Genomic DNA, 25,220 nt, shown 5'->3' on the forward strand with positions numbered 1-25,220 from the left:
AATGCGATACCTGAAGATGGGGGTCGTGGGTCAGAGCTGCGGGGGTGTGTCCCACTTCAGGTCCACTCCCACCATCCACTGCGTCTGCGCACGGCACCTTGGCCAGTCCCAAAGTTCAGAGCTGGCAGCGGGGGGTGGGGGGTCACGAGCTGAGTCTGGTCAGAGCTCTTGGGGGGGTCTTGAGCCGGGTCAGGGGGAGCAATGCGATACCTGAAGATGGGGGTCGTGGGTCAGAGTTGTAGGGGTGTCGGAAGACTATTTTTCCAAGTAACTTTGACCTCTTATTTCCCATGCTAAGAGTTGTCATTGCTGTTATTATGCATCAGAGCCAGAGTCAATTCATTGTTGCCCCTTCAGCAGATTTTCAGAGGAGGTAAATTGCATGGGATGATATTGCTCATCTTTCCTGGAAAGCAGCTAGTAGATTAGAACCAAGTGTCTTTGTGTTGGCAATTCCACTCTTTGCCACTAAGCCACTGGAGCTCTCTATGTCATGAATAGAAAGGAGAATAAAACATTATGTTTTCAGACATTTTCACAAAGTAGTTATCTTCATTTAATTCAGTATAAAAATATTTCTTGTGCATATTCAAGTAAATATGCTAAAAGATTATTATGCTCAGAAGGTGTACCTTTCACCTTGGTATCTCTTGCCTCTACCTTTCCTCTAGATTACTTGTGTAGCCAATCACCAACTTGGCATTTTTCACTTGGGGGTCTTACAGGCATATCAAACCTACCAAGTCCCAAATCATCTTTCTTCCACAGCCTTATTTCACAGCCTTTCCTTATCAGTCCATATGTGTTGCACTTCAGGCTGAAATCTCTAAATCATCTCTGGTTTCTCCATTTACCCATTCTTTGAATATCTCCTGACAGCTCAATAGTGAGAACATACTTATAGTCAGACCTCAAACCAAACATCTACTGCTGCTGAGTTGATTCTGACTCTTATTGACCCTTGATGGGGTTTTCTAGGCAGCTTTGGTGTCTTAATGGTTAAAAATTGTACTGCCAATGCAAAAGTACTAGGTTTGAATACATTAGGTACTCCTTTGGAGAAAGATGGGTAGTCTCTTCTCTTGCCATTTACTGCCTCTGAAAACCTGCTGCAGGGTCAGTTGGGGTGAATCCCAACTCTGTGGTACACAATAACTACTATGCTGGATTTCCAAGGCTGTAAGTCATTACAGGGAGAGACAGCCCATTTTTGTTTTGTTTTGGTTTTGGTGGCACGTAACCGCAGCTTGCTAACAGCTTTCCAATTAGTAACCTCCCCTGCAATGCACTGTGCCATCAGAGCTCCTTCCAATGAGACAGCCATCACCATTTCTACTGTTACTACCCTTGTGCCAGTACCATCTTTTGCTTGGATTATTGTCACGGTCTTCTTAATTCTAGCCTGCTTCCTGTACTTTTTTTTAAAAGCATAACAGTCAGAATGATCACTCTGAAATGCCAATCATTTGGTTCCTTCCTCTGCTTGAGATTCTCTCATACTTTTCCTTCTCTCTCCCATACTTTTTTTCAGAGTAAAAGCCAGCATTTTGACCATGGCCTATAAGGGGTCCACCTCCTCTTTCTCTGATCTCATTTCCTGTCACTCTCTCTTTTGCTTACTCTGCTCCAGCCACGGTGACTTCCTTGCTGTCCTTCCATGATGATAATCACACCCTCTTCCCAGTACCTTTCCTTGTGCTCTCTCTCTGTCTCACCTTCTTCAGATCTCCGCGTGGCCTGCTCCTCACCTGCGGGTTCCACTAAAATGTCATCATATAAAGCAGTGTTTCTTGCCCACCATCATTTAGCTATCACCTTACTCATATTCTATAAGCCTAGAGGACATTGTGCTGATTAATATCAGCCAGTTACAAAAGGACAAATTCTGTATAAGACAGCTGTTCTAAAAGCTAGAGAAATGTTTACAGACAGAATCAATCTAGTCTGATTACTGGGGAGGATAAGGGAAAGGAAGACTGGAAAATAAATTAATAGACAATGAACATATATTAAGATGGGAGAAGAAACTGACCATATGGAGTAAATGGATGACCATACATTGTATGTGTTATAAGTGATGTTATGGAACAAAATATGCATGAATGATTTATTTAAAAATACAATATACTTTATAAACTTTCACTCAAATCACAGTGAAACAGAAATATTACCATTTGACATAATGTTGTGCACCGTCACGTTGGAACTGTCACGACTCACAGCTGACCCTCCAGTGGGTTTTTAGAAGCATGAGGAGATTGTCCGTCTTTCTCCTGTGAAACAGTTGGTGGATTTGAACTGTTAGCACTCATAGTGCAACTCCTTACTAATTGATAAGTTATTGTTGTGTGCTGTTGAGTCAGATCCCACCCGGTTGACCTTAATTGAATTTTCAGAGGCTGTAAATCACAAGGAGGAAATTGCCTATCTTTCTCCTGAAGAGCATCTAGTGCATTTGAACTGTCTATCTTTGCATTGGCAGTGCAATTCCTTACCACTAAGCCACAAAAGCTCTTTTTGATGTAGTATATACTTATTGGGCACTTATGTATTAGACATTATAAGAATGCTCCTTAGCAGTGACAATTGTGATACTTTGTCTCATGAATTTGGCATATTATCAGGAGGAATCAGTTTCTGGAGAAGGCCATCATGCTAGGTTAAGTCGAGGGTCAGTAAAAGAGGGCACATGATTATTATAATGCCTCTAGCAGTGGACCAAGCCCGACTCCGATTGTCAGGATGGCGTGGGACTGCACGGTGTCTCAATTCCATTACACCTGAAACAATAATAACCAATTTAAACTCCTTTAGAGCAAGTACATTGGTTCGCTTGCTTCTGGGTCAAGTATCTAGAGCAATGTTTTGCAAATATTTGTTGAATGAAAGAATCAATATAGAATAATATACTTAAGATATGACATACAGAAAAGTAAGGTGCCTAGCAATATGCTTAGATTGGTATGTGTGTGTAAAGAGAGAATAACACAAAGATAGAAATTTCTGCTATAGGATTGAATGCGAATAACTGAAGGAACAAGAATGGGTAAGAATTAGCTTCTGAAAGGAAGAACTCTGTCGCTAATGAGAAAGACAGTGAGTGAATTTTTACTGTAAGTATATACGTGTGTGTGTGTATACACACACGAATAATATATGTATAACACCATCTCAAAAAACAACCAATCAATAGACTCATTGAAGCAATTTTACATAGCATCCCATCTTGAGCATAAATTGCACTTTGTGGGGAATTAAAGCAGACATTGCTTGCTCTTCATGTAGCTTCTTTGTTGTCCTTTGCTGTTTTGAGGCTTTGGGGATAACTTCTCTTTATTATAAGAAAAAAAGGATTGACGTTTTGGGGCCAGTTTGCTCCTTGCCATCTGCTGCGGAAACTTTGACACAGGGATGAAATGGGCACAACATCAAATTGGCAGCATTTAGAGTGTAATGTTCAATCTGGACAGTGCCAGCTTTATCTCAGTCCTGTTATATAGACACATTTTCTTGTTCAAGTTGACCTTCTGTTTGTTTGGCCTTTTTCCCTGTGATTTTCTGGTGGGTTCTTCTGCAGCATGAAAATCATGGGGGCAGATGAAGCAAAGTTACCGGGAAGGTGGAGTTTCTCAGCTCTTTCTTTCTCTAGTGATCCCCTGGTGTGCTCACCCTGTGTTGCTTCCTGAAGCTCTCTAGGCATTCTAGGTCTTTGGGTGAATGTAACTTTCTTGGGCTTGTCTTGGAAAAATATGGAATTTCATAGGCTTCTGTGTTATACATTAACCTATCCATCTTTTGTTGTTGTTGTTAGGTTGACATTGATTCATAGCAACTCTATGAACAATGATTCTGAAGCTAACCCTATCGTATACCGTCCTTACCATCTCCAATATACCTGAGCCCATTATTACACTCATTGTGTCGAGGGGTCTTTCTCTCTTATGCTGACCCTGCACCTTTCTAAGTATGATGTCGCTCTCCAGAGACAGGCCCCTTCTATCAACATGCCCACAGTATTTGAGATAGAGTTTCAATCTCCTTGCTATCAATGAGCATCCTGATTTCACTTTCTCCAGGATAGACTTATTTGCTCTCTTGCCAGTCCATGAGATAGTGCTCTTCTCCAATACCACAACACAAAGATATCACTTCTGTAATCCTTAGTCACTGTCCAACTTTTTGATGCATAGCAAGAAATTGAGAAGACCATGGCTTGGATCAGGTGCACCTTAGTCTATAAACGGACATCACTTCTTTTTAGTACTTTGGAGAGATCTCTGACAGATTTTTCCCAATGTGATGTGTCTTTTGACTTCTTCACTGCTGGTACTAAGGGTGTTGATTATAGATGAAATTGTGACAATTTCAATCTTTTCTCTGCCTATCATGATGTTGCCTATTGTCCTAGTGGTAAGGGCTTTTATTTTACTGATGTTAAAATGTAATCCATATTGAAGGCTACAATCCTTCAAGTCCTCTTCACTTTCAGCAAGCAAGGTTGTGTCATCTGCATGTCATAGGCTGTTGATGAGTTTTACTCCAATTCTAGTGTCACATTTTTCCTCATATAACTCAGTCTCTTGAATAATTTGTTCAGCACACAGATTGATTAGATAGGGAGAATGAATACAACCTTCATGCACCCCTTTCTCAGCAATCTATCAGTGATCATAAGTGTAAGCTTTACCTGACAGGTAACTAAAGACTCACTCCAGGTAATGCATGCTGAGAGGTGGCACAGCCCTCATAGGGTGAACTTGTACTTCAGAAGAAATATTTCCTAAACTGACACTTGCCATTATGGCATTGACCTATGTAATAGAAAACTTTTTCCTTTTTTTAGTAGGAATCAGTGGTTTGCCTCTCAGACTTATTCTTTGTAATGCCAGTGTTTTCCATCTCATTTCCTTCCTCTTATCCTGCCACAGCCTCTGGGTTTCAACTCAGTGGCAATGAGAGTTGAGTGAGAAAGCAGAAGACAACTTGTGGGTAAACCATGAGTGAGAAATGACTGGGTTGTGCTGGATTGTGGACAGATACAAACACTCATGCATATTACATTTGTGAAGTCCAAATGAAATGACGTATGAAGAGCTTGCATAAAAGATGTCATTTTCATACGGCACCTTTTGTCTTCATTCCCTGGAACTAAGATATACAAAGAAGTCTCTTCCACTTTGAGATTTACCTACCTAAATCTTTAATGAATGTCTTTATTCTTCTTCTTCTTCTTTTTTTTTCTGGGCATAGACAGCAAGTTTATTTGGTGAATGCTACTGTCAAGTGTTATCTGAGAGCTACAAGATGGAAAAGGAGCTGTGACAGCCTAGGCGGCTCTCAGGGCTACGTAGAGTCTCACACAGGAGAAGGCACAGGGCTCTGGGGACACAGGAAGGGCTGCCCTCAGCCAGTCAGCACCATTCGGACGAGCTCTTCATAGTTGATACAACCACTGCTGTCCTCATGCCCTGCCACCAGCATCTCTGCTTCTTCCTCTGTCATCATCTTACCCAGAGTGACAAGGACATGCTGGATTTCAGCACCCATGACAGTGCTATTCCCTTCCTTGTCAAAAACCCGAAGGCTTTCAACATAGTCCTCATAGGTGCCCTGGTCCCTGTTCTTGGCCAAAGTCTGCAGCATGGGCAGGAAGTGCTCAAAATCCAGGACCTTCACATTCATGCCATCACTCTTGGGGTTTCCCAGGACCTTGAGCACCTCAGCGTTGTTGGGATTCTGGCCCAGGGCTCTTATTACATCTCCACACTGGCTGTACAGGATCTTTCCATCACCTGTTCGGTCAAACAGCTGGAAGGCCTCCTTAAATTCTGCAGTCTGGTCCTCGGTGTAGCCACACATCTTGAGCACTCAGGTATCGGGACCTTTTCCTGCAATAATGGCCTATCTTTGTTCTTCTAACCTGAGAAGACCCTGGTAACACAGTTAAGCGTACCTTAACCAACAAAAGGTTGAAGGTTTGAGTTTAACCCGAAGCACCCTGGTAGAAAGGCCTGTTGATCTACTTCCAAAATAATCACCCATTTAAAACCATATGTTCTGACACACATGGAGTCAAGCTGAACCTAAAAACTTTTGTTTTATCCTTTTTTCCTTTCCTAAATCTTTGAGTTAACCAATAATTGTGTTATGTAGCAAGTTTTAAATAAATACTTTGTTTTTGAGAGACTTTTTGAAATACTCAGAACCTGAATAGGAGGTTTAGGTTGGTTTCAGTGACAGAAGGCAGAGCCAGAAGAAGTGCTTGTTCTAGGGAGGGCAAGAGATGGGGAAAGGCATAGGGGCTCCATATTGGGAGGGCCCATGGAGATGCTGTGGAGGTGGCAAGATGGGCAGGGTGCTGCTGGGTTCGGCCAATCTCAGAGTTCCAGACCCAGCAACTGAATAGATCAAAATTCTGGTGAATTTATTAACGAACTCAAGACAGAGTAAAGAAACTAGACATCTATCTTGGATGGCTGCCACCGCAACTGATGTACCCAAGACGAGAGTCAGAACCAGATTTAATGAAGAGGGACTAGAAGAAATTAAATAGTGATTTGTGTCTTACACAATTTCAGGCATGACACCTTAATAGTCTACACAGACAAAACAGCCACTAGGAGTAGGAACTAAGAGTCAAGGTTAAGAACATGGATGGTTTGTGGTTCTTTGGGAGATGCCATATATGAGACCTCGGATCCATGAGGGAGATTTGTAGGACACCATGGGCTCTGGTGGTTGTTGTAGATTCCTGGTTGCTGGGAGATTCTTGGAGTCTCTAGGTGGTAAAACCTGCTATAGGGTCAGCTATGTGTCAGCTCCAGTTCAACACCACACAACGACAGTAGCAACAACTTTGATCATATACTGTCAGAGACGGCACTAAAATAATGTCTGTGCAATTTGCACTGAGGTATAGTTAATGCTCTAAATAGTCAAACTGTTGTGCACTACTAAGTCAGAACTGATTCATAGCTGACCTTCCAGTGGATTTTCAGAGACTGTATGTCACAGCAGGGCACTGTCTGTTTTCCTCTTCTAGACCAGCTGATTGACTTGAACTTTGTGCCTTTGGGTTAGCAATGCAACACTTTACCCACGAGGCCTCTAGAGCTCTAATCATCAAACTAGAAAGTGGAATACAACACATTTTGTTTTACACTTAATTTTTTTTATTTTAGGAAACATTTGGAAAATACACTTTTTTAATCTTTTTATTGCATTTTAATAGTTTACAGGAAAAGAAATAATTTCTGTTTAACCATTTATACATGAATTGTAATACCCACGATGGAAATGTGCTCTCCCAGCTTCCTCCCTGTGGTTCCCCTCTCCATTCATCCTTCTGTCCTAGCTTGTCCCACATCTTGAGCTTGCTCTCTGCACCTGTTCTGCTCTGGGTCATGTATAATTGGTACTTCTAAGCAGTGGGCTCCTCACTGGTGTTACTGATCACCTTCTAGGTCTGTCTGTAGATGAGCCACAGGGGTGAGGTTTGTCCTTGGTTTGAAGATTGACAAAGGGTCATAAGCTCGGAGTCTCACCAGTCTCCTTCAAACTGGCTGTGCTTATGTTTTTTGAGTTTTGTCCCATATTTTTCTCCTCCTCTGTCTAGAACCCTTGACCATATTATCCTTTAGAATGGGCTGTAGTGTTACCTGGCACCATCCGGTCCTTCTGGTGCCAGAGTCCTGGAGGTCAAGGTTCAAGTGGTCCATTAGACCTTTTGACTAGTAGTTTTAAAAGAAACTTTTCTTCCCTCTTGTTTATTCCACAAAGGGAAGGATAAGTAGTTATTGATAAACTTAAGATCCTGTTTGTTACTCACCAAAGTAGGATATAAAACATTGTCTTTGTGGACTGTGGTAGTCACTTGACCTAAATGTCCCCCAAGACTATGGTCCCAAGGCCCTAGGACAACCACTCATTCCCTCAGGTGCTTGGTTTTGATTAAGAAACTTACATAGAGGAGGATTCCTGTTGCTTTGTCATAGTTATTGTTGTTACCAGGTGCCGTCAAGTTGAATATGACTCATGGTGACCCTATGAACAGCAGCTCTGAATCCTGTCCTATGCTACACCATCCTCATCATTTCTGACATACTTGAGCCCATTGCTGCAATCACTGTGTCAGTCCACCTGGTTGAGGGTCTTCCTCTCTTTCACCATCACTCTACCTTTCCAAGCGTGATGTTTCTCTCCTATAAAAAGCCTTTCCTAGGACCATGCACTAAGTATGTGATTCAGAGTTTTATCATCTTTGCCTCCAAGGAACACTCTAGCTACACCTTCTCCAAAACATGTCTGTTTGTTCTTTTGTCAGTCTGTTGGATATTCAGTACCATCCTCGAATACCACAGTTAAAAGGCATCAGTCCTTCTGTTATCCTTTTTCATTATCAAGTTCTCAGTAGCATAACAAGTGATTGAAAAACCATGTCCTGAACTAGGTGTACCTGAGTCCTCAAACTAACATCATTGCTTTTTTAGTCATTTGGAGAGAACCCTAACTGCAGACTTTCACAATGGAATGTGACTCCTGATCTCTCAAAGATAGTATTGTTTTTCAAGTGTATTGATCTGCATAAGATGAAGTTGTTCACAGTTTTAATCTATTCTCCATCTATGACTATGTTACCTAAAGGTCCAGTGGTGAAAATTTGTTGTTTTGTGGGGTTTTGTTTGTTTGTTTGTTTTTTATGTTAGGATGCAATCCATATTGAAGGCTGTAGTCTTTGATCTTCTGCAACAGATGCTTCAAGTGTTCCTCACTTTCAGAAAACAAGGTTGTATTGTCAGCATAACAAAGCTTATGCCATATACATGGATGTATTTACAGCACATACAAATACGAATGTAAAAATATCGTCTGCCAAACCTACATATGCAATAGGTTTAGTCCCTTCCCTCTTCCCTTATTTGTTCATCTTGCCTGTCTGCCTATGTAGCCATTTATAGATTACTGGAAAATCTACAGGTTTTTGTGTCTTTGTATTAGATGTATTAGAGAAGTTGGGATGAGGAATGAGTTGGTTGAAAAATGACTTAAAATTTCTTTTTAATTTGCCATAGGAGAAATATTTCCAGTATATCAGATACATTTTTAATTGTAATTGCTTTTTTTACATGTTATTTGATTAGTGGAGAATTAGAGTAGATAAATCTTGTGATCTATGGATTTGAATTTTTATTTTATGATCAAATTCTCATAGCTATTTAAAGCATTCAAAGCAGTGATTCTTGAATAGAGAAACAAGGCAGATATTTAAATGCTGCTGTAGTTATCGTTAAAAAATAATTTATAAAAGCAACAAGAATTCTTGAAGTAATTCTTGGGCTGGTTGTTGGAAGCCTGTTGACAAATACAGAAAGGATGTGCACATGTGCACACTTTTGTTTTCTGTCTGTCCTGTAAGATCTCTGTGCGTTGGAGTCCACTCAGTAGTTTAGCGTTTTTGTTTTCTTTTAGTTAAATTTGGGCTACTGGTTTGCTTTCCTGTGGGTTCAATTATTTCCAGAAAGATTGTGTTTGCCTCCATGTCAAATGCAACATTTTCTGCCTAACTGAGTTAAACTGCTTTTGGCCGACTTAGAACTTGATTCCACATCAAGGGAAATGCTATTTGGCTTGGAGTGCTCTCTGAACTTTCTCAAGATCAACTTTCTGTCTTAATATTGTTTGTGACATTTTAATACTACTTCTCATCAGATGACTTTTTCATGGTCAGTTACCTTTGAACTAAAGCTTGCTGTTCATAGACCCATGGCTTCATTAAGTGTGAAGAGACTGTGAAATGTCATCTAACCTGGTGAGACCACATCTCTCAGAGGCAGTAGCTGCCTGCCCTGAGACACAAACAGCTGAGAACCTTTCCTAGAGTCTTTCTGTCCACCACTCATAATGGATCATTCTAAATTAATAGACACTTCTGTATTTTCCTTTCTCATACTTTTTCTGCCTTTTACATTAAGGTAGGAGTTTTTGAATCTCTTTGGCTGCTAAAGCAAAGGTTGATGGGTCAAATCTACTGAGAGAGCCTTGGAAGAAAAGCCTGAATATATGTTTCTGAAAAATGTTTCACTTTGCATGCCATCACTATGAGTTGGATTCAACTCAACACACATGTTTTTATTTTAATAATAAGCCCAAACTCATTGTTGTTGTGCTGATTCCACTAGAGGGACCTGATAGGACAGAGTAGGGCACTCTATAGGGTTCTAAGTCTGTGATGTTTATGGTAATCAACCACCTCCTCTTATTCAATCATTTCCACACTCTGTTGGGTCACCTTTTCTTAGGAATGGGAACAAATATGGATCTCTTCCTGTCAGGTGGCAAGGTAGCTAGCTGTCTTCTATATTTATTGGCAGAGACTGGTGAGCATATTCAGCATAGCATCTGTTTCCTGAAAAACCTCAATTGTTACACCATCAGTTGCTGGGGCCTTGTTTTGGTTTTTGCTGATGCTGTCAGTGCAATTTAGACTTCTTCTGCTTTGGGGAAATTTGCTATCCAGGACCTCTCCAAAGTTAAAAAGGACAAAGATGTCAGTTTAAAGACTAAGATGTGCCTGATCCAAGCCATGGCATTTTCAGTTGCTTCCTATGCATCTGAAAGTTGGCCAATGAAGAAGGATGAAAGAAAAGATAATATTTTTGAATTGTGGTATTGACAAGGAGTATTGACTATCTCATAGACTTCCTAAAGAACAAAAAATATCTTTCCTGAAGGAACTGCAACCATAGTGCTCCCTGGAGGCACAGATGGTGAAATTTTATCTCACTTAAGGAAGGTCAAGAGCCAGAGAGATAAAAAATCCTCAATGGATGTATCTATACAGCTACTGAAGCAAAAGGCGTACGCATGATCAAGATCATGAAGAGGGTGCAGGATAGGACAAGGCCACAGTTGACTTGATGACAGCTGCCAACAACATCTTACTCGCCTGGAGCAGCTTGGTTTATGGTTCAAACTGCCCAATGACCTTTCAGCCAGCAACTAAGACTTTAAGCTCCGTTCCATTGGGATTCTTGTTGTTGTTGTTGTTGTTGTTGTTAAGTGCTGTCGAGTCGCAGGCGACTCATAGTGACCCTATGAAGGAGAGTCCTCGACGCTTGGGTGCCTTTCACCCTCTCTCCAGGTTCATAGGGTTTCTAGAGGCAAGCTATTTTGGAAGTGGATGCCACTCCTTCTTCCATTGGGATTCTTACCAGAGTAAATTTTTATTGTCATAATTCCTTTTTCCCTTCCTACTCCTTCTTATCTCTAATAATAAAATGAGTACATTTGAAGGTTTTTCCCTACAAGATTTTTTTTTCCAATGGAACTATAATAGCCAGGAAAATGTCAGAGAGGAAATTTTGAGCATAGAACCATCTGATTTGGTTCCATATGACCTTTGATGGATAATCTGCAGCTAAGAGCCACATTAATTGTGATATACTTCAGAATTTTAAATACACTTCAGCATTTTGCACAGAGACCTGTCTGGTTAAGTAATTTAAAAAACTTCTAAATTTAAGTTGAAGTCTTTAGTTCTTTTACCGACCTTTGATCATTGGCACTTCTCCACCTTGTCAAGGGAGCTCTGGTGGTCTAGCGGGTAAAGAGCTGCACTGCCAACCCAAGGGCAGGTGCTACGTGTGACAAGGAGGGACAGTCTTCTCCCATGTCGTTTACAGCCACTGAAGGCCCACTGGAGGGTCAGTTATACATGAGTTCTGATTTGACATCACATATAAACATTTTTTTATTTAGTAAAAGAATTTTTGTTTTGCAATAAACATTGGAAGAGAAGTGGAACTATTATTTCTAGCTAGAGAGTAAATATTTCCTTATGTAGAATGAAACTGTGAGACTCTTCAATTAGTGCACACACCAAGACATTTGAAGGAAAAATAAGAAATTTGGCTTTAGTTTCTGTCATCCACCAGATTTTAACGAAGTACATTAATTTTACTGCTTACTGTATCAAAGACACTAAAATAGTTCTTTCTTGGGCCAACATTTGGTGGTACCCCACGCTCCCAGTCTGTTAGAATTTGGTGTACTTGCTTAAAAATGCAGACAGGAAGCTCCCAGGGGAAAAAATGGCATAGAGGAATATTTGAAAGTTTCTGATTTTTTTTCTTCAGACAAAACTTTAAGCATTCTAGCTACAGAGAAATCCCTATGGAACTTCATCCTGATTCAGTATGATCACATATTTCTTTCCTGTCATCTACACAGCTCATGTTTGTGCTATTTAGACTTGCGGTTTGCCAAGAACCATGAACAAAGCCTTTTAATCTCATCTGTTCATTAGGATGGAGGAAATAATGGGGGGAAATACAGTTCTCCTTTCAGCATACATCCAGCCATGATGTATGCGAACTGAAAGAATTGTCTGTCAGACTCTCTGCTTTGCTTTGGTTCTAGTAGGCAAGATGAAAGTGTCGTTAGTTAATCACCAGTCTGCTCAAAATACTGTGCAGTAACCTAAGAATATGTTCATTAAGAAGGGAAGCAATTAGTTCTCCCATATGGTATAACTGTGCTTTTATTTTGTAAAATTTCTGAGAGTTTAAGACTTACTGGATTAACAATAGTGAGATGAACTAGAAGGATTCCATGTTGTCCATTGCTGTCATTGTATTTTTTTCCTTTTCTCTGTACTGAGCATGATGTCATAGCACATGGTCAGTCATTGCAGACTGGTCCTTTAAAAAGATTTCTCAGTGCATGCACATGAGAATGGTATTCTCTGTAGAAGACAAGAGGCCTTCTTTTGGTGAAAGGACAGAGAAAGACATACAGATGATAGTGCTCTTTGATAGTCTGTGGTTGTTGTGTACCATTTAGTTGGAGCTGATTCAGAAGCTTAGGAGGAAATTGCACATCCTTCTTGTCTGAAACAATTGGTGGATTTGAACTGCATACCTTTTGGTTTGCAGTGCAACGCCTCACCACCGAATCACTAGACCCTGTTTGGTAGGAGTGTTCATTAATTTGCTAGCACTTCATTAACCTAGTCACATGATGACAATTACATGCATAGAAGGGTGAAATGCAGTAGTCTAACCATGTTCCCTAGAAGATGAAATATGTTTGATTACCAGGTAACGAGTCTCTGCACCAACCATCTAAAAATAATTTTACATAAGCTACTGCCAGGAGGAACGGGTCCTTGGAGAGGGACATCATGCCTGGGAGGGTGGAGGGACAGCGCAGGAGGGGAAGACCCTCTATGAGATGGATTGATTCAGTGACTGGGGTAATAGGGATGGGTGTGTCAGAGGCAGTGCGGTTGGCGCAGGATAGAGCAGGGTTTGGGGCTGTTGTGCGTAGGGTTGCTACGAGTCGCAAATGACTCGACGGCACATAACAACAACAACAACAACAATGTTATTATGTGTCAGTGAGTCAGAACCAACCCATAGCTGACCTGTCAGCAGATTTGTAGAGGCAGTAAATCACACAAGAGGAGAGTGCTTGCTTTTCTCCCACACAGCAGATGGTGGATTCAAACCAGATACCTTTGGATTGGCAGCATACCTCTTACAACTAGGTCACCAGAACTCCCTACATAAGTTATGCTACTCTAGTTATCTTGTTGTTATTGTTTCTATTGCATTTCCTAAATTTCAAGTGTAATATATTTGTATCACACTTGGTTATTTTAAACTTTTGGAAAACTTCTCATCCCTCCCAAATTTGAGAGACTGAAAAGATGTCTGTGAACTACTATGCAAACATCATGAAACAGAAAGCTTATTCTTCAGTTCTTTGAAAAACCACAATTATAATCTCTACATTAGTAGAATAAAAAAATAATATAATACATGAAGGTAATAGCAATGTGGACCATTTGGCAGAGTGGATGTGATATGAGAAGGATTTCTGAGGTGAAATAGACAGGATTTGTCCCGCTAGTGTATCTACAGTGTCAAGGAGACAAGTGTCAAGGACAATTTTCATTGTTATCCAGGAGTGAGCAAAAAAAATGGAATATGCTTTAGAGAAGCAGAAAGAGAGATAATGCACAGTTTGTGCACATTAAATTTGAAGTGGCTGAAGGAAATAGCCCAGAAACTTTTGGAAATGACACTTTTAATCCATGATAGATAAAGAGCTGGAATCATCTGAATATCTTGTCTTTAAGGCTATGGAAAAGGAGTGTGGGAAGCTTAGTTAATCCAGGAAAATAGGAATCCTAGAACACTTGATGGTGCTTATGTGAAACCTATACTTGGACCAGTTAACAGTCCTCAGAACAGAGCAGGGAAACACTGCATGGTTTAAAATTAGGAAAGGAGTGAGTCAGGGATGCATCCTGTCTCTATACCTTTTCAATCTCTATGCACAACAGATTCTTTGGGAAGCAGGACTTTATGAGGAGGAATGTGCCATCAAGATTGGAGGAAAACTCTTCAATAACCTATTATATGCAAATGACACAACCTTACTTGCTGAAACGGAAGATCTGAAGCATTTGCTGTAGTCTTCAATATGGATTGAAGCTCAACATCAAGAAGACAAAGATTCTCACCACTGGGCAAATTGGCAGCACCATGATAGATGGAGAAGGGATTGAGGTTGTTAACAATTACAGCTTTCTCGACTCCACCATCTACATTCTTAACACCAGGAGTCAGGAAATCAAAAGATTAGTTGTATTGGGAAAATCTGCTGTCAAGGACCTCTCCAGAGTAGTGAAAAGCAATGATGTCAGTCTAGAGACTAAGGTGCACCTAATTCAGGCCATGGTCTTCCCAAATATTTGCTATGCATTAGAGAGTTGGATAATGACTAAGGATGACAGGAGAAGTACTTATGCTTTTGAATTGTGGTGCTGGAGAAGAGTCTTGAACATACCATGGACTGCCAAGAAAACAAATAGGTCTGTGTTGGAGAGGGTAAAATCAAGTTTCTCCTTGGAAGCTAGGATTTTGAAGCTCTGTCTCACATACTTTGGGTCCATGGCCAGGAAAGACCAGTCCTTGGAGTGTTATTATGTGCTATTGAGTTGGAATCGTCCCATAACTGATCCTCCAGCAGGTTTTTAGAGGCAGTAAACAGCGTAAGAGGAGATTCTCATCTTAATCCCATGGAGCCACTGGTGAATTTGAACTTTTGCCTGTGGGTTGGCAGTGTAACTCCTTACCACTGAAGATACTGAAAATACCAGGGCTTAGGTTAAGTAAGCTTTGTTCTCAAAGTCCTCTGTTCTTTAAAGCATTGCAGTGATTTAGATACATCTGTCTACTCACTCTTGTCTTTTTTGCCTTATTATCCTATTCTACCAGATGTGATTCTCCTATTTTCAACTCTACCCTTGCTTATTTGCACATACTCTGTCTCTTCTTCAAGCTCAGCACAATTCTCACCTCCTCTAGGTGATGGTGGTGGTTGGTAAGTACTGTTGAATCAACTGTCACTTCTAGCAACTCTGTGCACAAGGGATCTGATGTTTTGTCCTGTCCCATCCTCATCGTCTCTGGCACACTTGAACCCATTACTGTAGTCACTGTGTCAGTAGATCTTGTTGAATCTTCCTCTCCTTCACTGACCAAGCATGATGTCCTTTCTAAGGACTGCCTCCTTTAAACAACACACCCAGAGGAAGTAAAATGAAGTTTCATCATCTTTGCCTCCAAGGAGCACCCTAGCTGCCTGTCCTCTAGGACACCTACTTAACTCTTGCTTTCTCTGATAACATTTGTGTTTACTGTCTGTCCTTAGATTTGAATTGTTGCCACTGTACCATACTTTAGCATTTCACAGATAATCTTACTGTTTTTTGAAATACAAGTTTTTATTCTGACTTCCTAATACCTCATCATGATGTTTTCCTCCCCTTTGTCCATAGTGGTACTTAGTCCAGGAAGGCAGAAGCTAGAGCAATTTTTTTACATTTTTCTATAGTCAACATTGTCCTTAATCTTACTTGTGGATACTAGCTAGCTGTCTAGCTGTCCAGGCTCTATTGTTTTCCTGCATTTTTTTTAAAGCAAGAGTTGAATGCAGCTTGATGAAATTTATTTTTCTAAATTAATTCTACTATTATCTAGTGAAGTGCACAGAAGCTGCTACCACTATTAATTCACACAAAAGCAACTCTTTCCTCTAAAATCTGAACCAACTCGTAGCTGCCACTCCTGTGGGGTTTGGGTGCTGTATATCACAGAGGAGGAGGTGACCATCTTTCTCTTGTAGAGCAGCTTGTAGATTTGAGCTCCTTGCAACCACAAATAGGCAGTTTAGTTGCTCGCAAGTGTATTCTCACTCACAGTAATACCATGGATGCCGCTGCAGGTTGCCCTCAGGTTATCTACAGCTAGCTCTTTGGAACTGTTCCTTTAAAACTCATACTGACCCTGAAAGAGAGGATAGAATTGTTTGCTAGGGTTTCCAAGGCTGTGATCTTTATAGGAGCAGAATGCAGTGGTTTTTCCTACAGAATGGTGTCTTTGATTAGCTGCTGAGCACTTAACCAGCCAACCACCAGGGTGCTTTACACACCTATACTTAGATACACATCCATGTACATGCCATCACTGTCAAGTCAATTCCAACTCATAGAAACCCAGGAGGACAAACTGGAATAACTGATAGTGTTTCCAAAGCTATAATGTGTGTGGAAGTGGACTGCCACATGTTTCTTCTGTGAGTTGCTAGTGCACTCAGACAGCGGATCTTTAAGTTAGCCTCCAAGCTCAACCACTGTGTCACCAGGGCTTCTTAACATACATGTACTGCATGAAATAGCTATTTTATGCCATATCCGTGTGTGTGTGTGTGTGTGTGCGTGTGTGTGTGTAATGAAATGTAAAATCCTACTAGTGATATAAAAGGTACTTTTTATTTCACTAAGTTATCCATATTTTAATATTCTTTTTGAATACAGATGCCTGGTGTCTTGAGTTACATTTCTTGTTCCCGATCCCAGAGAGGAACTGGGATGCCAGAGCAGTGTGGGAGGCAGCTTTGTGAGGATGGGATGAGCTTCTTGCTGTGCACTTGGTGGTTAGCTTTGCAGCAGATGTTCTGGGTGCTGCCCCCTCGTCACTGCTCCACGTGGTACAGTGTGTCGGGAGCAGTTCATGCATATTTAGTGCTTTCCGTTTTTCTGGGGCATGGCTAGTGCTGCACGTAGGGAATCTGAGTGAGTCTGGCAGAAAAGGGCAGACGGTTCATAAGAATATTCAGGAAGTAGGCTGAAAAATAAGGACGTTCCAGATCTAGCCTTAATTAGAACTTGATTTGAAGATAAGATTGTCAAGTGTTTTAAAACGTAAATTATATTGCCTTCTTCACCTTCAGTTGGATTTTACTGTGCCTTTAAAAGCAAGGTATGCCCTATATTAGGAAAACTTTAGATCCCCCAAAACTAAACTTTTAAAACATACAATTGAAGAAAATATTAGTATTTCACAAGGATTTTTCATCCTTTCATCAGATTCATCTTTGTTTTTATCTTTTATTTGTATTTGAACTTCTTCAAGGACCTCTGATGGTCTAGTGGCTTAGTACAAAGTATATTTGAATTTACAAAAAAACCCATGATCTTCATCAATAACAAACACGTACAGACAAGCTGTCTTTCAAGGAAAGTTGCAATTATATAAGATAATTAGAACTTTATCTCTGAAACATTCCTCACACCATTGCCTTCTCCATATGATGTGGAGGCTGCCATCTGTTGTACCTTAGGCTTATTAATGTTCCTCTGTCTCCCCTTTCTGCTCTGTAAACATCCACACCCCATGGTCAGATGTGAGCTGTGACCCGCCTTAGTAAATGGAAAGGGAGTGCTGTGTGGCACACCCTCCCTCAGAGCAGAAACACTAATTGTGATGACAAGATTGGATCGGCCCCCTGAACTCCAGTGTTATCTGCAATTCAAGACCTATATCTCATAGGATTTTCTCTGTTAACCTTATTCCCAAACTGTGAAGACATTTGTAATAGCTCTACATCCAACCTGCATCCTGGAATATTGATTCTTTCTTTATTCATTAACATTTAAGATGTTAGTAATATCTTGCACTAATGTTGAAGACAAAGATTCTCACCACTGGGTCAATTGGCAGCACCATGATAGATGGAGAAGAGATTGAGGTTGTTAACAATTACAGCTTCCTCAGATCCACAGTCAACACTCTTAACACCAGCAGTCAGGAGATCAATAGACAAATTGTACTGGGAAAATCTGCTGTCAGGGACCTCTCCAGAGTGCTGAAAAGCAATGATATCATTCTAGAGATTAAGGTGTGCCTAATCCAGGCCATGGTCTTCTCAGTCACTTGCTATGCATCCAAGAGCTGGACAATGACTAAGGATGGCCAGAAGAAGAATCAGTGCCTTTGAGTTGTGGTGCTGGAGAAGAGTTTTGAACATACCATGGACTACCAAGAAAACAGATCTGTTTTGGAAAGAATGAAACCAACTTTTCCCTTGGAGGCTAGGATTTTGAAGCTCCATCTCAAATACTTTGGGCACGTGGCGAGGAGAGACTGGTATTTGGAGAAAGACATCATGCTTGGCAGGGTAGAGGGACAGCGTAGGAGAAGAAGACCCTGGATGAGATGGATTGAAACAGTGAGTAGGGTGATGGAGGCTGGTGTGTCAGAATTAGTGAGACTAGCTCAGGACAGGACAGGGTTCAGAGGTACTGTACATAGGGTCTCTATGGCTTGCAGGCAACTCGACAGCAAGTTGTTAGGTCTTATTGAGCTGGCTACAACTCATAATGACCCAGTGAACAGCGGCTCTGGACTCTGCCATGTCCTGTGCCATCCTCATGAGCTCACCTGATCCCATTTTTGCGGTCACTATGTCAGTCCATCTTGTTTAGGATTTTCTCTCTTTCCCTGACCCTTCAGCTTTTCATGCATGATGTACTTTTCCAAGGATGGGCCCCTCCTGACAACATGCCTGAAGTATTCGAGACAAAGTTTCACAATCCTTGCATCCAAGAAGCACCCTGGTTTCACTTTATTCTACACCTGTAGAAGAGAATACTCTTGGAAGTCCATGATTTATTCCGTATTGTTCTACAACACTACAACTCATAGGCCTTGATTCTTCTATCATCCTCAGTCTTGTCCAACTTTCAGATGTGTAGCAAGTTCATAGAGAAAATCATTGCATGAATCAGGTGCACCTTAGCCTTCAATGTGACATTGTATCTAATCCTTTGTTCTGGGAAAGAAATAAACAGTGTTGTCTCTTAGATGACTGCTGACTAGCTTTTAAGACTCCTGATGGTGCTCACCAAATTAGGATGTAGAACATTGTCTTTATGGACTATGTTAAGCCAGTTGACCTCGATGTCCCTTGAGTCTATGGTCCCTGTCCCCTGCCAAGCCAGGTCACTAATTCTTTCCAGGTGTTTAGTTGTGGCTCACAAGTTTTCCTGAAATTGCCTCTTGAGTATTCTAAATATACATAGTTGTATTTGCAGCCTGTACAAATATGTGTATAGAAATACCCACTGCCAAACTCATATAATCATGTGGTTGTACATTCATATGCCACCCAGTACCTGTTCAGTTCACATGTGTATCTAAACCTGTTTCATCCAGATCAAAGAAGAGGGATGAAAGATCAAGAAACATTGATCCAAAGGATGGAAGGGCCATGGGAAACACCCCTCCCAAAGGCAGAGAACAGAACAACTAGACAGTGCTTGGCTGCCACAGCCAACTGCTCTGATTTGGGTCACAACAGAAGGTCCCCAACAGAGTAAAAGGGAACTGGAGAATAAAATTCAAACTCATAAAAAGGATCAGACTTACTGATGTGATAGAAACTAGAAGAATCCCTGAGACTATGGTCCTTAGAGACTCTTCGGTCTTAGAATTGAACCCACTCTTGGGGGCCACTTTACAGCTGAGTGACAGGGCTAGAAAGTGAATAGAAAGTGAATCACTCCACAAGATTGTGCTCCTCAGAACAGTCAGAGATGCAATACCTAAAGGGAGAGCAGCCAGTCAGATATGCGATACCAAAAGGGTAGCTTGTGTCCAAATGTAAAAGTCAGGAGGCAGGAAAAATAGAAACAACCAACCTAAAGGAGAGAATATTGGTGTATAAGGAAATTGCAACCAACGTCGTAAGGAAAACTCCTATAGAACTTGTAGAAATAAATCTCTATATGCACAGGAGAGACCTCTGGGTGGCCTAGGGGTGAAAAACTGCGCTTCTTACCTAATCCCCAAGGAATGCTGTTCAAATCCACCAGCCATTCTGCTGAAGAATGGTCAATCTCCTGCCGTGCGATTTACAGCCTCTGAAAATCTACTGGAGAGTCAGCTATGGGTCAGTTCCCACTCAACAGCACATAACAATGACAACAGTGAACCAAAAAAAATTTGTTTCTCAAACTTTAACCTAAGCCACAATAAGATGTTAAAAAAAAATAGTTAAAAAAAAAGTAATTTGAAACATCCTTTATATATTAGAATAGCTATGGAGAAATTAAAAGATGCAAAATTGGCATGTGCTTTTCTGTTAAAGTACTACAAGACTAGGAACTTTTCACATGTTTGATGGTCATGTGAGACTAAGGGGTCCCTGGGTGTTGTAAATGGTTAATGTACTCAGCCACCAACTGATGGAGGAAAGATTGAAGTTGTCAGTGATTCCATTTTACTTAGATCCAGAGTCAACACCCATGATGCCAGCAGTCAGGAAATCAAAAGATATGTGCACTGAGAAAATCTGTAGTCAAGGATTTTTCCAAAGTTCTAAAAAGCAAGGATGTCCTTTTAAAGACTAAGGTGCACCTGATCCAAGCCATGGTATTTTTAATTAGTTCCTGTGCATCTGAATGTCTTGGGAGAAGTTCTACCAGAGTGATCCTTGGAGAAAGAATAACAAAACTTTGTCTCACATACTTTGGGCATGTTGCTAGAGTAGGCCATTCCTTGGAAAGGGACATCATGCTTTGTCAGCAAAAGAGAAGAAGACAGTCAGTGAGGCGGATTGACATAGTTACTGCAGCAGTGGGCTCAAGTGTGTCAGAGATAACAAGGATGGCACAGGACAGGCCAAAGCTTAGCTCTGTTGTTCATAGGGCCGCTATGTGTTGTACTTGGCTCAGCAGCACCTAACAGCAACAACAACCTGATAGTTGGACAATGAAGAAAGATAGTCAAAGAAAAATTGAAGCCTTTGAATTGCTCATTTGGAGAAGAGAACTGAATATACCATGTACTGTCAAATGCGCAAATAAGTCTGTCTTAGCGAAAGTGCAACCAAGGTGCTCTTTAGAGGCAAGGATGGTAAGCTTTGTGTTACTTACTTTGAACATTGTCTCAGGGGAACTTTCAGTCTTCATTCTTGGAAAGGTAGAAGGTCAGAAGAAGAGGAAGACCCTCCCCAAGATGGATTGACACAGGAACTGTTAACAATGGCTTGAGCATACCAGCGATGGTGAGGATGGTACGGGGGGGTTGCTATCATGGTCACTCCACGGCACCTACAGACAACAGCATTGCACCATGAGAAGTGAGTGCAGAAATGGAATTTGAGAGGAAGTACTTTTCATATATGTATGCCTGAAGATGTTTTATTATCTAAAGTAAGTAGTTGAGTTTTGGTGGCCTAGTGGTAAGGAGTTGTGTTGCCAGCTTGCAGACATGACATTCGAATCCACCAGCTGAAAGATGGGTAATCTCCTCCCATGTGATTTACTGCCTCTGAGACCCCACTGCAGGCTCAGCTATGATTTGGTTCCTACTCAACAATACAAAACAGCAAAAACAACAAATAGTTAAGTGGCATATGACTACCAACGCCAGTTGTTGAGCTGATTCCTGGCCATGGAGACTTGATGTGTGTCAGAGTAGAACTGTCTGAGGGTTTTCTGATCTTTCAGAATTAAATTATCAGGCTTCTCTTCTAAGGTGTGTCTGTATATATTTGAACTGCCAACCTCAGTTACTAACTGACCACTTAACTGTTCGGAATTTTGAACACTAACTTCAGAATTTTGTAGTCTGCCTGTGTAGTCGCTAGCTGTAAGAATTAAAGTACTATTCTATTCTTGCACTTGTCACAAGAAACTATTCCTAGCAGGAAATATTGGCTGACAACAAGGATTTTGGAGCCAAACTACATATATGCTAATACTGTCTTTGTTGTAATCTCAATCTTCTCATCCTTAGAAGGTATCCACTTGGTAAAGATTGTACAGTAATAAGGTAATGCAAAGTAAGCCATTTGCAGTATTTCCTGACTTCACATAAGTGCTCAGTACAAGAGTCTGCAACTGCAGTAAAAGTGCTAAAAGATCCTTCTGTAGCTGTGGAGGACACTTGAAGCAAGAAGGCTGCTGAAGAGTTTTGTAACAGACCCTGAAACAGTCTTATTTCTGGATCTGGGTCTCCTTAAGCAAATGTCACTTTGTAATGAAACTTACTCCTTTGGTCATAAAAACACCCCTTGAAGTGGTTTGAAACTTCTATGCTTTACATAAAAAGCTGGCTGATAAAATGAAACTCGAATACCTAACATGTGAATTGGGAGCACCAGTGCTATGAATAATTATGTGGTTTGCTTTCGGCCATATATTTTTAAAGGGCTGATGAAATAACATGTACTAACAAATCCCAGTCCTGTATATTCTTAACTTTTTGTAATAAAGTTCACAACCACATCCTATCATGTTGTTAGAAGACATGATATGAAGTGAGAAAAATAACTAAAGTACCAGCTGCAGTGGCTAAAAGGATGTGTGACATCTTTGGTGGCATGAGTATCGCCTTGGATTTCTAGTGCTGCCATTATACCATTTGACCCTTATTAAGCATTTCAGCAAATTAGTAAATACTGTATAAATAGGAAATCATAGGACTTGTTCAATTTTTACACTTAATTTTTATTTTATTTTATTATTTTTGTGTGCGTGTACCGTCAAATCAGATCTGACTGGTACAGGAGGAGATTGCCCCTCCTTCCCCGGCAGAGCATCTGGTGGATTCGAACCATGCACCTCTGGGATTGTAGTTGCAGCTTCTTGCCACTAGGCCACCAGAGCTCTCCACATTTAAATTTTTTGTATTATATGGTGTTGCTTTGACATCTATAATAAATTTTCCAGAACTCTATTTTTCCATCTTTTTTTGCAATGCATAAGAAATTGAAATATAAACACCTTTGATTAATGCAGTGAAGGTCAGTGTAGGGATGATTTGAATACAACTATGTCTTGTTTGTATTGTTCTGTTTCTATTAAGGCAGCTGTAACACTGAAAAGAAATATATTTGTTCCATTTATTCCTTCGCTTACATAGACTATACTTCACAGTTTATCCTGTCACAGACATAATTGATTGACCTCAGAGCCTGAACTGTGTTTTGTACCATTCTTACAGCATGAATGAACTTGAAAATTCTCAGTCTGTTTCTTAGCAGCATTTACCACAGGGAGATCTTCAAAGTACTGGAGAAGAGGTCGCTCTCTTTCTCTTCAATGAGGTGGCCGAACAGCAGATGCAGAAATGCAGATCTTTGTGAAAACCCTGACTGGGAAGATCTTCATTCTTGAGGTTGAGCCCAGTGACATAATCAAAAATGTCAAGGACAAAATCCAAGACAAGGAGGGAAAAAGCTAGAGGTGGCCTTATACTCTCAGACTACAACATCCAGGAAGAGTCCACCCTGCATCTGGTGCTGCATCTGGGTTGGTGGTTTAATGGAGCCTTCCTTGTGCCAGCTCGCCCAGAAGTGCAACTGCGACAAGATGATCTGCTGCAAGTGTTATGCTCGCCCGCATCCCCGTGCTGTCAGTTGCTGCAAGAAGTGTGGGCATACCAACAACCTGCACCTCAAGAAGGTAAAATAAGAGCCCCCTCTTCACTCGCTCCCTTGCCTCTTGTAGGTGACCTTCTTCTGAGTCCCATGGCCCTGGGTCCTCAATAAAGTCTCTTTCATTGAAAAAAGAAAATAGTGGAGAAGAACAGAAGTAGGATATTAGAGTAGAACATGTGATTCAATATGGAACTTGGGAAATTTTTCTATTAAAAAAAATTCCCTTGACTTGAGAGTATTTCTCCAACCTGATATATTTCTATCTTTAACTTATGTTTATTGAATATTCCCCAGGACCTGTTAAAGTCATTAGGAATGCTGTTGTTAGTCATCATTTGAGTCATAAGGATCTTAGATACAACTCTGCCAAATGAATGAATGAAACTCCACTAAACCCTGCACCATCTTCATGGGGTTGCTTAAATCCAATAGATCCTCACAGAGGATCTTGATCTTTTTTGTTGAGTCTGCCTTACAGAGAATGATGCCCTTCTCCACACACTGGTTCCTTCTGACAGTATGTCCAAAGGGAGTAAGATACAACATGAAATCTTGCAATCCTCGCTTCCAAGGACCATTCCAGCTGTACATCTTCCAAGATTAATTAGTTCATTCTGCTGGCAGTCCTTGGTATTCAGGACTCTTCACCATCACCACAATTCAAAGGCATCCAGTCTTCAAACTTGCTACTTGAGCTTTCACATAAATATGATGCTGTTAGATGCTGTGGAGCTACTGTTGACTCAAAGCCCCATGTGCAAAGAAACAAAATCCTGCCAAGATCTTCAGAGTCTCTGTGATGTTGCAGCCATTGCTTAGTCTACCTCTTGATAGTTGTCTGAAGCTGGTTTCTCCAGAGAAGCAAAATCAAGGAAGATATGAGAGGAACTCTATATTTGTGTGTGTACACACACATATTTTCCGTTCTGCCCAGCGGCGTGCTCTCCATGTCCCCTAAGCATCTCCCGACTGATTTTGTCTCTGTACCTGTAGTGTGACAGAAGCTTTTGGCGCGAGTCGCTTCTCTATTGTCTGGGCTGACTTCCGCCCCCCCGCGGCTTCCAGGCTCCTATTCCGAACTCGTTCAGCATTTCTTAAACTCAAGAAACTGAAGAACAAATTCAAACCTCGAGTTGCTATAATCAAGGATGCTTTAGGCAGAATATTATATTATCCAGGAAGTATTAAAAGAAGATGGAAGGAATATACTGAGTCATTGTATCAAAAGGAATTGGCAGATACATAAGAATTTAATGAAATAACATATGAGCAAGAGCCTATGGTGATGAAGGAAGAAGTTCAAGCTGCTTTGAAGGAAATCACAAAATATAAGGCTCCAGGAATAGATGGTATACCAATTGAAGTATTTCAGCTAACAGATGCTGCCCTGGATGTGTTCACCAAATTGTGCCAACAAATCTGGA

General features: G+C 40.8%; 1 protein-coding gene and 1 pseudogene across 2 annotated transcripts in view; one reads left to right on the forward strand and one right to left on the reverse strand.

Annotated features, from left to right (window-relative positions):
• Window positions 1-25,220, forward strand: part of PLD5 (phospholipase D family, member 5) — a 702,213-nt gene that overhangs the window by 236,300 nt on the left and 440,693 nt on the right. The gene's annotated exons all lie outside the window — the stretch shown is intronic.
• Window positions 5,404-5,859, reverse strand: LOC102866965 (annotated as a pseudogene).

This window comes from Elephantulus edwardii, unplaced genomic scaffold (assembly GCF_000299155.1).
Source record: "Elephantulus edwardii isolate Elephantulus edwardi_28Jun2011 unplaced genomic scaffold, EleEdw1.0 scaffold00219, whole genome shotgun sequence".
Lineage (NCBI taxonomy): Eukaryota > Metazoa > Chordata > Mammalia > Macroscelidea > Macroscelididae > Elephantulus > Elephantulus edwardii.